Raw genomic sequence first — 11,488 nt, forward strand, 5'->3', positions numbered from 1 at the left:
TCCCCCCACCCAGCTCCCCTCTGGTAACCATCAGTTTGTTCTCTATAGTTAAGAGCCTGTTTTTTGTCTCTTTGTTCATTTGTTTTGTTTCCTAAACTTCACATATAAATGAAATGATATAGTAATTCTCTTTCTCTGACTGACTTATTCACTTATACCCTTTAGGTCCATCCATGTTGTCTCAAATGGCAAGATTTCATTCCTTTTTATGGCTGAGTAATATTCCACTCTGTGTGTATGTGTGTCTGTGTATACCATTTCTTTGTCCATTCATCTATCAATGGACACTTAAGTTGCTTCCAAATCTTGGGTATTGTAAATAATGCTGCAACAAACATAGGGGTGCATATATCTTTTTGAATTAGTGTTTTCATTTTCTTTGGGTAAATACCTGGTAATGGAATTACTGGATCATATGGTAATTCTAATTTTAATTTTTTGAGGGACGTCCATACTGTTTTCCACAGTAGCTGCACTAATTTGCATTCACACCAATAGTGCACAAGAGTTCCTTTTTCTCCACATCCTCACCAACACCTGCTGTTTTTTGTGCTTTTGACTTTAGCCATTCTGGCAGATGTGAGGTGATATCTCATTGTGGTTTTGATTTACATTTCCCTGATGAGGAGTGATGTTGAGCATCTTCTCATATGTCTGTTGGCCGTCGTCTGTAGGTCTTCTTTGGAGAAATGTCTGTTCATGTCTTCTGCCCATTTTTAATTGGATTATTTGTGGGTTTGGTGTTGAATTATATAAGTTCTTTACATATTTGGGATACTAACCCTTTACCAGATGTGTCATTTCAAATGCCTTCTCCCATTCAGTAGGTTCCTTTTAGTTTTGTTGATTATTTCCTTTGCTGTGTAGAAGGTTTTTATTTTGTTAAAGTCCCAATAGTTTATTTTTGCTTTGTTTCCCTTGCCTTAGAAGACATGTCTAGAAAAACGTTACTTTGGTTGATGTCAGAGAAATTATTGCCTGTTCTCTCTCCTAGGATTTTTATGGTTTCATGTATCACATTTAATCTGAGTTTATTTTTGTGTATGGTATAAGGAAGTGTTCCAATTTTATTCTTTTGCATGTAAATGTTATTTTCCCAACACAATTTGTTGAAAAGACCATCTTTTTCCCATTGCATACTTTTACCTCCTTTGTCATAGATTAATTGATCATGTAATTGTGGGTTAACTTCTGGGTTTTCTATTATGTTCCGTTAATCTGTCTATTTTTGTGCCAGTACCATTGTGTTTTGATTACTATAGCTTTGTAGTATATCTTGAAATCTGGGATTGTGATACTTGCAGCTTTGTTCTTCTTTTTCAAGGCTGCTTTGGCTCTTCAGGGTCTTTCGTGGTTCCATACAAATTTTAGGATTATTTTTTCTAGTTCTGTGAAAAATGCTATTGCTATTTTGATAGGGATTACACTAAATCTGTAGATTGCTTAGGGTAATATGGATATTTTAACAATATTTGTTATTCCAATCCATAAGCATGGAATATCTATTTTCTTGTGTTGTCTTCAATTTGTCTCATCATTGTTTTATAGTTTTCAGAGTAGAGGTCTTTCACCTCCTTGGGTAAGTTTATTCCTAGGTATTTGATTATTATTGGTACAATTATAAATGGGATTGTTCTCTTAATTTCTTTTTCTGTTTCTTCATTATTAGCGTATAGAAATGCAACAGATCTCTGTATATTGATTTTGTATCCTGCAACCTCACCTAAATTCATTTATTAGTTCTAGTAGTTTTTTGGTGGGATCTAAGGTTTTCTATATATAGTATGATGTCATCTGCAATTTGTGAAAAATGTACTTCTTCCTTACCAATTTGGATGCCTTTTATTTATTTTATCTTGCCTGATTGCTGTAGCTAGGAATTCCATTACTATGTTGAATAAAAGTGGTGAGAGTAGATATCCTTGTCTTGTTCCTGACCTTTGGGGAAAACTTTCAGTTTTTTACCATTGAGTGTGATGTTAGCTATGAGTTTTTCATATATGGACTTTATTATGTTGAGGTATGATCCTTCTAAACCTACTTTTGAGGGTTTTTATCATGAATGGTTGTTGTACTTTCTCAAATGGTTTTCACGCACCTATCGAAATGATCATATGGTTTTTATCCCTTTGCTTGATGTGATGTTTAACATTGATTGATTTGTGAATATTGAACCACACTTGCATGCCTGAAATAAATCCCACTTGATCATGGTGAATAATTTTTTTAATGTATTGTTGGATGCAGCTTTCTAATATTTTGTTGAGATTTTTTGCATTTATGTTCATCAGAGATACTGGCCTGTAGTTCTATCTTCTTCAAATGATTGGTAGAATTCACCTGTGAAGCCATCTGGTCCCAGATTTATGCTTATTGGGATTTTTTTTGATTACTGATTCAGTTTTATTGCTGTTATTCAGTTTGTTCAAGTTTTCTGTTTCTTCCTGATTCAATTTGGGAGGTTATATGTTTCTAGGAACTTATCCATTTCTTTCTAGTTGTCCAATTTGTTAGCATATAATTTTTCATAATATTCTTTTATAATCCTTTGTATTTCTGTAGTGTCAGTTGTTATTTCTCCTTTTTCATTTATGATTTTGTTTTTTTGAGCCGTCTTTTTGTTGTTGTTGTTGTTGTTGTTGTTGTGGATCTTTTCAAAGAACCAGCTCCTGGTTTCACTAATCTTTTCCATTAGTTTGTTGTTGTTGTTTCTATTTCTTTTATTTCGCCCTAATCTTTTTTTTTTTTTTTCCTTCTGCTGGTTTTGGGTTTTCTTTGTCCTTCCTTCCCTAGCTCCTTTAGGTGTAAGGTTATGTTGTTTATTTGAGACTTTTCTTGCTTCTTGAGGTAGGCTTGTATTGATATAAACTTCCTTCTTAGAACAGCTTTTGCTACATCTCAAGATTTTGGACCATTGTGTTTTAATTTTCATTTGTCTCTATTTTTATTTTTTTAATTTTAAAAAAGATTTTATTTATTTATTTATAAATAAAGAGAGAGAGTGTGCACAAGCAGGGGGAGCAGCAGGAAGAGGGAGAAGTAGGCTCCCCATTGAGCCAGGAGACTGATGCAGAACTCAATCCCAGGATTCCGAAGGCAGCTGAAGGCAATTGCTTAACTGACTGAGTTACCCAGGCATCCCATTTGTCTCTAGTTTTTTTAAAAATGTCCCCTTTGATTTCTTGGTTGACCCATTCATTGTTTAGTATCATGTTATTTAACCTCCATGTATTTTTTTTTAATATTTATTTATTTAGGGGGGATCACAGAGGGAGAGGGAGAAGTAGGCTCCCCACTGAGCAGGGAGTCCAATATGGAACTTGATCCCAGGACCCTGGGATCATCACCTGAGCCAAAGGCAGATGCTTAACTGACTGAGTCACCCAGGCACCCCTAACCTCCATATATTTATGTTCTTTCCATATTTTTTCTTGTGGTTGACTTCTAGTTTCACGATACCGTGGTTGGAAAAGATGCATGGTATGACTTCAAACTTTTTGAATTTGCTGAGACTTGTTTTGCGGCCTAATATGTAATCTGTTCTGGAGAATGTTCCTTTGTGCACTTGAAAACAATGTGTTTTCTGATGTTTTAGGATAGAATATTCTGAATATATCTGTTAGATCCATCTGGTCCCATGTGACATTCAAAGATAGTGTTTTCTTGTTGATTTTCTGTTTAGATGATCTGTCCATTGATGTACTGGGTGTTAAAGTTCCTTACTGTTATTGTATTACTATTAATCTCTTCATTTATGTTTGTTAATAGCTGCTTTATGTTTTTGGGTGCTTCCATGTTAGGTGCATAAATATTTACAATCATTATATCTTCTTGTCGGATTGTTCCCATTATGATTATATAGCGTCCTTCTTTGTCTCTTGTTATAGTCTTTGTTCTAAAGTCTATTTTATCCAAATATAAGTATTTCTACCTGGCTTTCTTTTTACCTCCATTTGCATGATAAATCCTTTTCCATCTCTTCACTTTTAGTCTGCGTGTGTCTTTAGGTCTGAAATGAATCCCTTGTAAGCAGCACATAGATGGGTCTGCTTTTTATCCATTCCACCAGCCTATATCCTTTCATTGGAGTGTTTAGTCCATTTATACTCAAAGTAATTATTGATAGGTATGTACTTACTGCCATTTTGTTACTTGTTTTATGGTTGTTTTTGTACTTCCTCTCTGTTCCTTTCTTTTCTTATTCTTTTCTCTCATGGTTTGCTGGCTTTCTTTAGCGGCATACTTGGATTCCTTTCTCTTTATTCTTTGTGTATCCATTGGGCTTTTGATTTGTGGTTACCATTAGGTTTTTATATAACATCTTCTGCACAGAGCAGTTTATATTAACTTGATGACCACTTAAGTCTGAACCCATTTTTTACTCCTTTCCCCCTCAAATTTTAGGTATATAGTGTCATACTTTACACCCTTTTATTTTGTGAAACTCCTAACTGATTTTTATAGATATACTTAATTTTACTGCTTTTCTGCTTCCTACTTTTCTTACTCCCACTTATGGGCTTTCGTTTCCGTTCAAAGAGTCTTTTAACATTTCTTGTAGGGCTGGTTGAGTGGTCATGAATTCATTTAACTTCTGTTTGTCTGGGAAACCCTTTATCTCTCCTTTTATTCTGAACGAGAGCCTTGATGAGTATTCTTGGTGGCAGGTTTTTTTCTTTCAGCAGTTTGAATATATTATACCACTGTTATATGTCCTGTAAAATTTCTGCTGAAAGGTCAGCTGATTGCCTTACGGGGTTTCCCTTGTATGTAACTGTTTTCTTTTTTTCTCTTGCTCCTTAAAAAATTCTCTCCTTATCATTACTTTTTGCTATTTTAATTACTGTGTGTCTTGGTGAAGATCTCCTTGGGTTGATTTTGTTGGGGGCTTTCTGTGCCTCCTGGATCTGGATTTCTGTTTATTTCCCCAGATTTGGGAAGTTTTCAGCTATTATTTCTTCAAATAAATTTTCTGCTCCCTTTTCTCTCTCTTCTCCTTCTGAGATCCCTATAATGTGAACATTATTACACTTGATGGTGTTGCTGAGTTCCCTTAGTCTATTTTCATTTTTAATTTTTTTCTCTGTCTCATGTTCAGTTTGATTATTTTCCATTACTCTGTCCTCCAGGTCACTGATTTATTCTTCTGCTTTCTTTCTTTTTCTTTCTTTCTTCCTTCCTTCCTTTCTTTCTTTTTCTTTTTCTTTCTTTCTTTCTTTCTTTCTTTCTTTCTTTCTTTCTTTCTTTCCTTTTCCTTTTCCTTTTTCTTTTTCTTTTTCTTTCTTTTTCTTTTTCTTTTTCTTTCTTTCTCTTGGTGTCAAGTTTTTATATAAATCCAGTTAGTTAGCATACAGTGCAATATTAGTTTCAGGTGCAGAATTTAGTGATTCATCACTTACATGCAACAGCCAGTGCTCATCACAATAAGCACCCTCCTTAATACCTATCACCCATTTAACCCATCCCCCATTTAATCCATCCCCCTGCCCACTTCCACTCCAGCAATCCTCAGTGTGTGCTCTATAGTTAAGTCTGTTTTCTGATTTGCTCTTTTTTCCCCTGTTCATTTGTTTTGTTTCTTAAATTCCACATACTAGTGAAATCATATGGTATTTGTCTTTCTCCAACCGACTTATTTTGCTAGCATAATACACTGTCATTCCCATCCACATCATTGCAAATGGCAAGAGTTCATTCTTTTTTATGGTTGAGTAATATTCCATTGCATGTATATACCACATCTTCTTTATCCATTTGTCAGTCGATGGACATCTGGGCTCTGCATAATTTGGCTATCATTGATAATGCTGCTATAAGCATCAGAGTGCATGTGCACCTTCGAATCAGTATTTTTGTATCCTTTGGGAAAATACCTAGTAATGCAATTGCTGGATTGTAGGGTAGTTTTATTTTTAACTTTTTGTGGAACCTCCATACTGTTTTCCAGAGTGGCTGCACCAGCTTGCATTCCCACCAATAATGTAAGAGGGTTCTCCTTTCTCCACATCCTTGCCAACATCTGGTGTTTCCTGTGTTGTTAATTTTAGCCATTCTGACAGGTATGAGGTGATATTGTAGTTTTGATTTGCATCTTCCTGATGATCAGTGATGTTGAGCATCTTTTCATGTGTCTGTTAGCCTTCTATATGTCTTCTTTGGAAAACTATTCAAGTCTTCTGGCCATTTTTTAACTGGATTATTTCATTTTTGGGTGTTGAGTTTTATAAGTTCTTATATATTTGGGGTACTAATCCTTTATCAGATAAGTCATCTGCAAATATCTTCCCCCATTCTGCAGGTTACCTTTTAGTTTCGTTGATTGTTTCCTTCATTGTGCAGAAGCTTTTTATCTTGATGAAGTCCCAATAGTTCATTTTTGCTTTTGTTTCCCTTGTAGTACACTTTTATTTTCAGTTATTGAGTTCTTTGTCTCTGATTGGTTATTTTTTATGTTTTCTATCTTTGTGGGTTTTTTTTAAAGATTTTATTTATTTATTTGTCAGAGAGAGAAGGAATGCACAAGCAGGGGGAGCAGCAGACAGAGACAGAAGCAGGCTACCTGCTGAGCAAGGAGCCTGATGCCAGACTTGATCCCAGGACCCTGGAATCATGACCTGAGCCAAAGGCAGACACTTAACCAATTGAGTCACCCAGGTGGCCCTTCCATCCCTTTGTTGAGGGTCTCATTGAAGCCCTTCACTGTTTTCAGAAGTCTAGTGAGTATCTTTACCATGATTACCTTAAATTCTTTATCTGGTATATTATTTATTTCTGTTTTGTTTAGCTCTCTTGCTGTGACTTTGTCCTGTTCTTTCATTTAAGACATACTCCTCTGTCTCCTCTTTCTGACTAATTCTCTGTGTCTGTTTCTATGTGTTAGGAAAGTCAGCCACATCACTTGCTCTTGAAAGCAGTGGCCTTATGAAGAAGAGGTGGTATAGTGCTCTGCAGTGCAATGTCCCCTGTTCACAAGATCTCAGATCATCAGGGACATCTCCTATGTGTGTTGTGTATGCCCTTTTGCTGTGGCTGAGCTGCTTTTGCCTCAGTCCAGTCATTTGTAATGGCTCTCTGGCTGTTGTGGGCAGGGTTTGGTCCCTCTGTTGTTAGTGGGCCATTCTGGAGCTGCCTTAGGCTTGAGCTGAGTTAGACCAGGCATTCGCCAGAGAGGTGGTAGCACCAAACTGCTGGACACTTTCCCTGTGTTGTCCCCTGAGAAGCTTTCACTGGTGGGCAGGGCCTGCAGTCTGACCAGATGTCTGCCCCCAGCCCACTGTTGGGGCTGCAGTCAGACTGGTGTGTGTGGTTATCTTCCTCTGTCCCCATGGTAGGAGTTCTTGCTGGGGCTTCTTGCATGATGCCAGGCTTGTGATATCACTTTGGATAGGGTCTGGCTAAGGGCATAATGAAGGGGGCAGATTTGCAGAAGCAGGTGGGGGAGGTATGTGCAGCATTAGCCAGGTTTGCTTGGGTTTGCTGTGGGAGGGAACCTGGAGCTGAGGCTTGGTTGGAGAGGATGTGCCTGTCGGAGAGTGCAGGGGTGGGGCACACTGTGAGCAAGTTAGGTAGCCAGTGTTGTAGCCTGTGATTTTCAAATTCTTTCTACACACATGGCTTGAATGGTCTCTCTAAAACTTAAAACTGGTGATATTGTATCTCCAACTAAAATGTTTCAGTGGCTCCTAGAGGGTGCTGTATCAGAAATTTCACACCAACTGTCTCTATGGTAAAGTAAATTGATTGGATCATCTCACTAAAATTTAGCCTGTGCCTCATATACTTGTTTACTGCTTTTCTTTTGATCCTCCCTTCTACTCCATTAGCTTCATTCTTAGGCTGACTTTATTTAGCTGCAAATGAGACAAGGAGCTTCCTTTTAAAAAAAGGCTTTTAGTTTTGTGCTGATTGGGCTTCTTTGAACAAATCCCCTAGGGAATTGCTGTGCATTGATTCATTTAGACCTTGGTTAATGTCTTTCACTGAACCAACCATAATAGCAAGGGGTGTGGAATGACCCTGATGGTTGAGATCAATCATGGCCCACCTCTGAACTTGGATTGGAGTGAATCCCAAACTACATAGCTGCCGCATAATAGAGATGAGGTGGGCGGGTGTAGGACAGGCAATCACAATGCCCCTAGAAATGTCATAAGTCTTCTGTAAAGGGCATCCTACTTGCCTATCCATTTTTCTCTCTTGTAGAATACTTGTCGGCACTGTCATTTCATACATGCTGATTTGTTTGACATTCCCTAAGCACATCAGTCTGTTTGCTGCATCTGTACCTATACTGATCTACTCTCTTTGTATGGAATGCCAACTCCTATTATTTATTCAAAAGTAGGTAGAGGTATCACCTCTATGAAGCCATTTGCGATGCATCATTTCCTAGGTAGAATGTGTTGATTCCTTGCATACTTCTCCCTTTCCCTTTACCATATATCTGCCATATTGTGTGGCATTTATTGCTTTACATATTTAAATTGTAAGCTTTTGGGGGTAGGGAAGTTTTCTTGGTTGGGTTGCCTTGGAACCCCCGGTACTAGTTCAATGTCTGGCATTATAGTGGATGGAGCTCATAAGAGTCATGAACAAGAAATGCCATTTCCTCTAAACACTTTGGGCATAAGTACATTTCAAAGAAGATAATGTTTTCCAGTGAAAAGTTTTCAAGTTTCCAGTTTCAAGTATATAATTGAGATCTGAAGAAAAGATCTACTTTTAGGTGAGGCAGCACGGACAGAAAAAAATCTAAACTATTTTGGCAGATAAAGAAGAAAAGGCTATCTAAAATAGATGGAATCTTGGAATGGGTGGTTAGGAAACTACAAATTTCTCACTCTCAGTTTCTCAATTGTTGGGGAAGAACAACAGAAACCCCAGTAAATGTTCTAGAACTCAAGCTGGCAACAAACTTCCGTAAGGAAATTATGCAGCAATGATCCTTACTTGTAGGAATAAATAAATATATTACCTCCATTTCTGCTGATAACCAAAGGCTTCTGATTCTCCTTATCTAAATGCTGTCATCTCCCTTACCCAGTACCAAATAAGTCATTAGATCCCATCCATTCTTCCTTGGAACTGTGTCTCATATTTGTACTTGACAAACAAGGCTCTCCGAAGAGATAGTGAAGACAGTAAGTAGTCTTTCTGCAGAGAAAGTAAATTATAAATGGGGAGACATTCTTAGAAAGGTATTGGGAGTCACAGGTGGAGAAAGTAGCCAGGATTGTGGGTAGCATTTATAATTTAAAGGGAAGAAATATAACAAATGCCTTATCAATAACTTCCTCAATTCACTGAAACCCTCTACTATTTATATTAAGAGAATAAGACTTTAGAATTTTTCCTGGAGAAAGTAATATATCCATTTTCCAGGGTATTTGAGAATTTGGGAAATATCATATATATATTTTTATTAACATATAATGTATTACTTGTTTCAGGGGTACAGGTCTGTGTTTCTTCAGTCTTACACAATACACAGTGCTCCCCGATGTCCATCACCCAGCCACCCCTTCCTTCCCACCCCCCTCCACTCCAGCAACCCTCAGTTTGTTTCCTGAGATCAAGTCTCTTATAGTTTGTCTCCCTCTCTGGTTTCATCTTGTTTCATTTTTTCCTCCTTCCCCTATGATCCTTTGCCTTGTTTCTCAAATTCCATATATCAGTGAGATCATATGATAGTTGTCTTTCTCTAATTGACTTATTTCACTTAGCATAGTACACTCTAGTTCCATCCATGTTGTTGCAAATGGCAAGATTTCATTTTTTAATGGCTGAGTAATATTCTATTGTATATATATATATATATATATATATATATATATATATATATACCACATCTTCTTTATCCATTCCTCTGTCGATGGACATCGAGGCTCTTTCCATAGCTTGGCTATTGTGGACATTGCTGCTATAAACATTGGGGTGCAGGTGCCCCCTTGGATCACTACATTTGTATCTTTGGGGTAAATGCCCAGTGGTGAAATTGCTGAGTGGTAGGGTAGCTCTATTTTCAACCTTTTGAGGAACCTACATACTGTGGGAAATATATTAGAAAGTCTAGAGCACTTCCTTCAAATTCTTACTGATATTCTGTTGCTTATTGAAATGTAATTTCTGTGCATAACAACCAAATCCACCACTACCAACACAACTGGCATGTTGTCCTTTAGTGAGTGTTCACAAATAACACTAAGAAGTGATCCATTAAAAAAAGTGCTTTTGATTACATGCTTGGTTTGGTAATTTAGTTGGACACTTTTCAGCAAAGTGATAAAAAAATACTTTGAGGTTCTGGAATTAAATCATGTACTCTTTATAAATATAATGAAAGAGTAGACACATAATTTCACCACTTTACTTTAGGTGAAGAAATTGTTCTATTTCATACAGTTAGGGAGCTAGGAAGACACAATTATAGTTCTCAATAAAGAGGACCAAAAAAAAAAAAATCACTAAAACAGATGATTCCCTTAGTGGTTCTACTAATGGACTGAGGAGGTGTGAGTGAAAAAATGCCTTCAGCTCTGTAAAAAAGATACTGCATAGAGATTATTAATAAGCACTTATCTTGCCACAAATGTTTAATAAAATAGTATTAGATAGCACTTTCAACATTGAAATTTTCCATCTAAAAATAAGTTTTCCTTGTGCTGCTGAGACAATCTGCATTCAGGGAGCATCATTCAAATCTTTGCCTCTCCTCCTTACCAAATCCATTTCCCCTTAACATGTCAAGGCTCAATCCAATCAATATACCCTTGAAATAGTAGTGGAAGCAGAGTTTAGGTCATTGTGATCTGCAAAAGGTTTTGCCATACCGGACAGTCTCTCAGATGTCACATTCACAGCAATTAGATATTGTTTTAAGAAACGTGATTATTAGCTTCTGAATGAATCTGAATAATCAGTAAGTAAAAATGAGATAATGAGCTCAAACGATGTGGCATACAATACCCATCTTTCTTCTTCTCCCCCCAGTTTCCCACCAAAGCTCCAACACAGACCCTCCACACTAATTTCATTCTTTGGCTATGTATCTGAAAAGAACTGCCAGAATACACTTCATGCTTGGAAAATTAATTTGTGAAAATCTATGTATGGAGCCTGAGCTGGCCATGAGCTGCAAGAGTGCTTAGACCACATTGACTTCACTGTCAGGGACCTAACACTTTCCAGAATCTCAGCCAGTGCTGGCGTTGTAGAGCTCTGTCAATAGGAATCCTATTGTTGTTTTCTGCATATACTTTAAAACAACAGGGCTAGTGCTTAATAATGACTTGGAATGCAAGCTGTTTCTATGAATAAAGCTAATAATGTAGGGAATCTTATTGAAGATACAGTCGACCCTTCAACAACACAGGTTTGAAACTATGCAGGTCTACTTAACGTGGATTTTTTTTTTCAATAAATACAAATGGTACTGTTAATACATTTTCTCTTTCTTATGATTTTTTAAAATAAAATTTTTTCTCTAGCT

Source organism: Ursus americanus, chromosome 4 (genome assembly GCF_024610735.1).
Source record: "Ursus americanus isolate L20-20 chromosome 4, mUrsAme1.1.p, whole genome shotgun sequence".
In the NCBI taxonomy this organism is placed as follows: Eukaryota; Metazoa; Chordata; class Mammalia; order Carnivora; family Ursidae; genus Ursus; species Ursus americanus.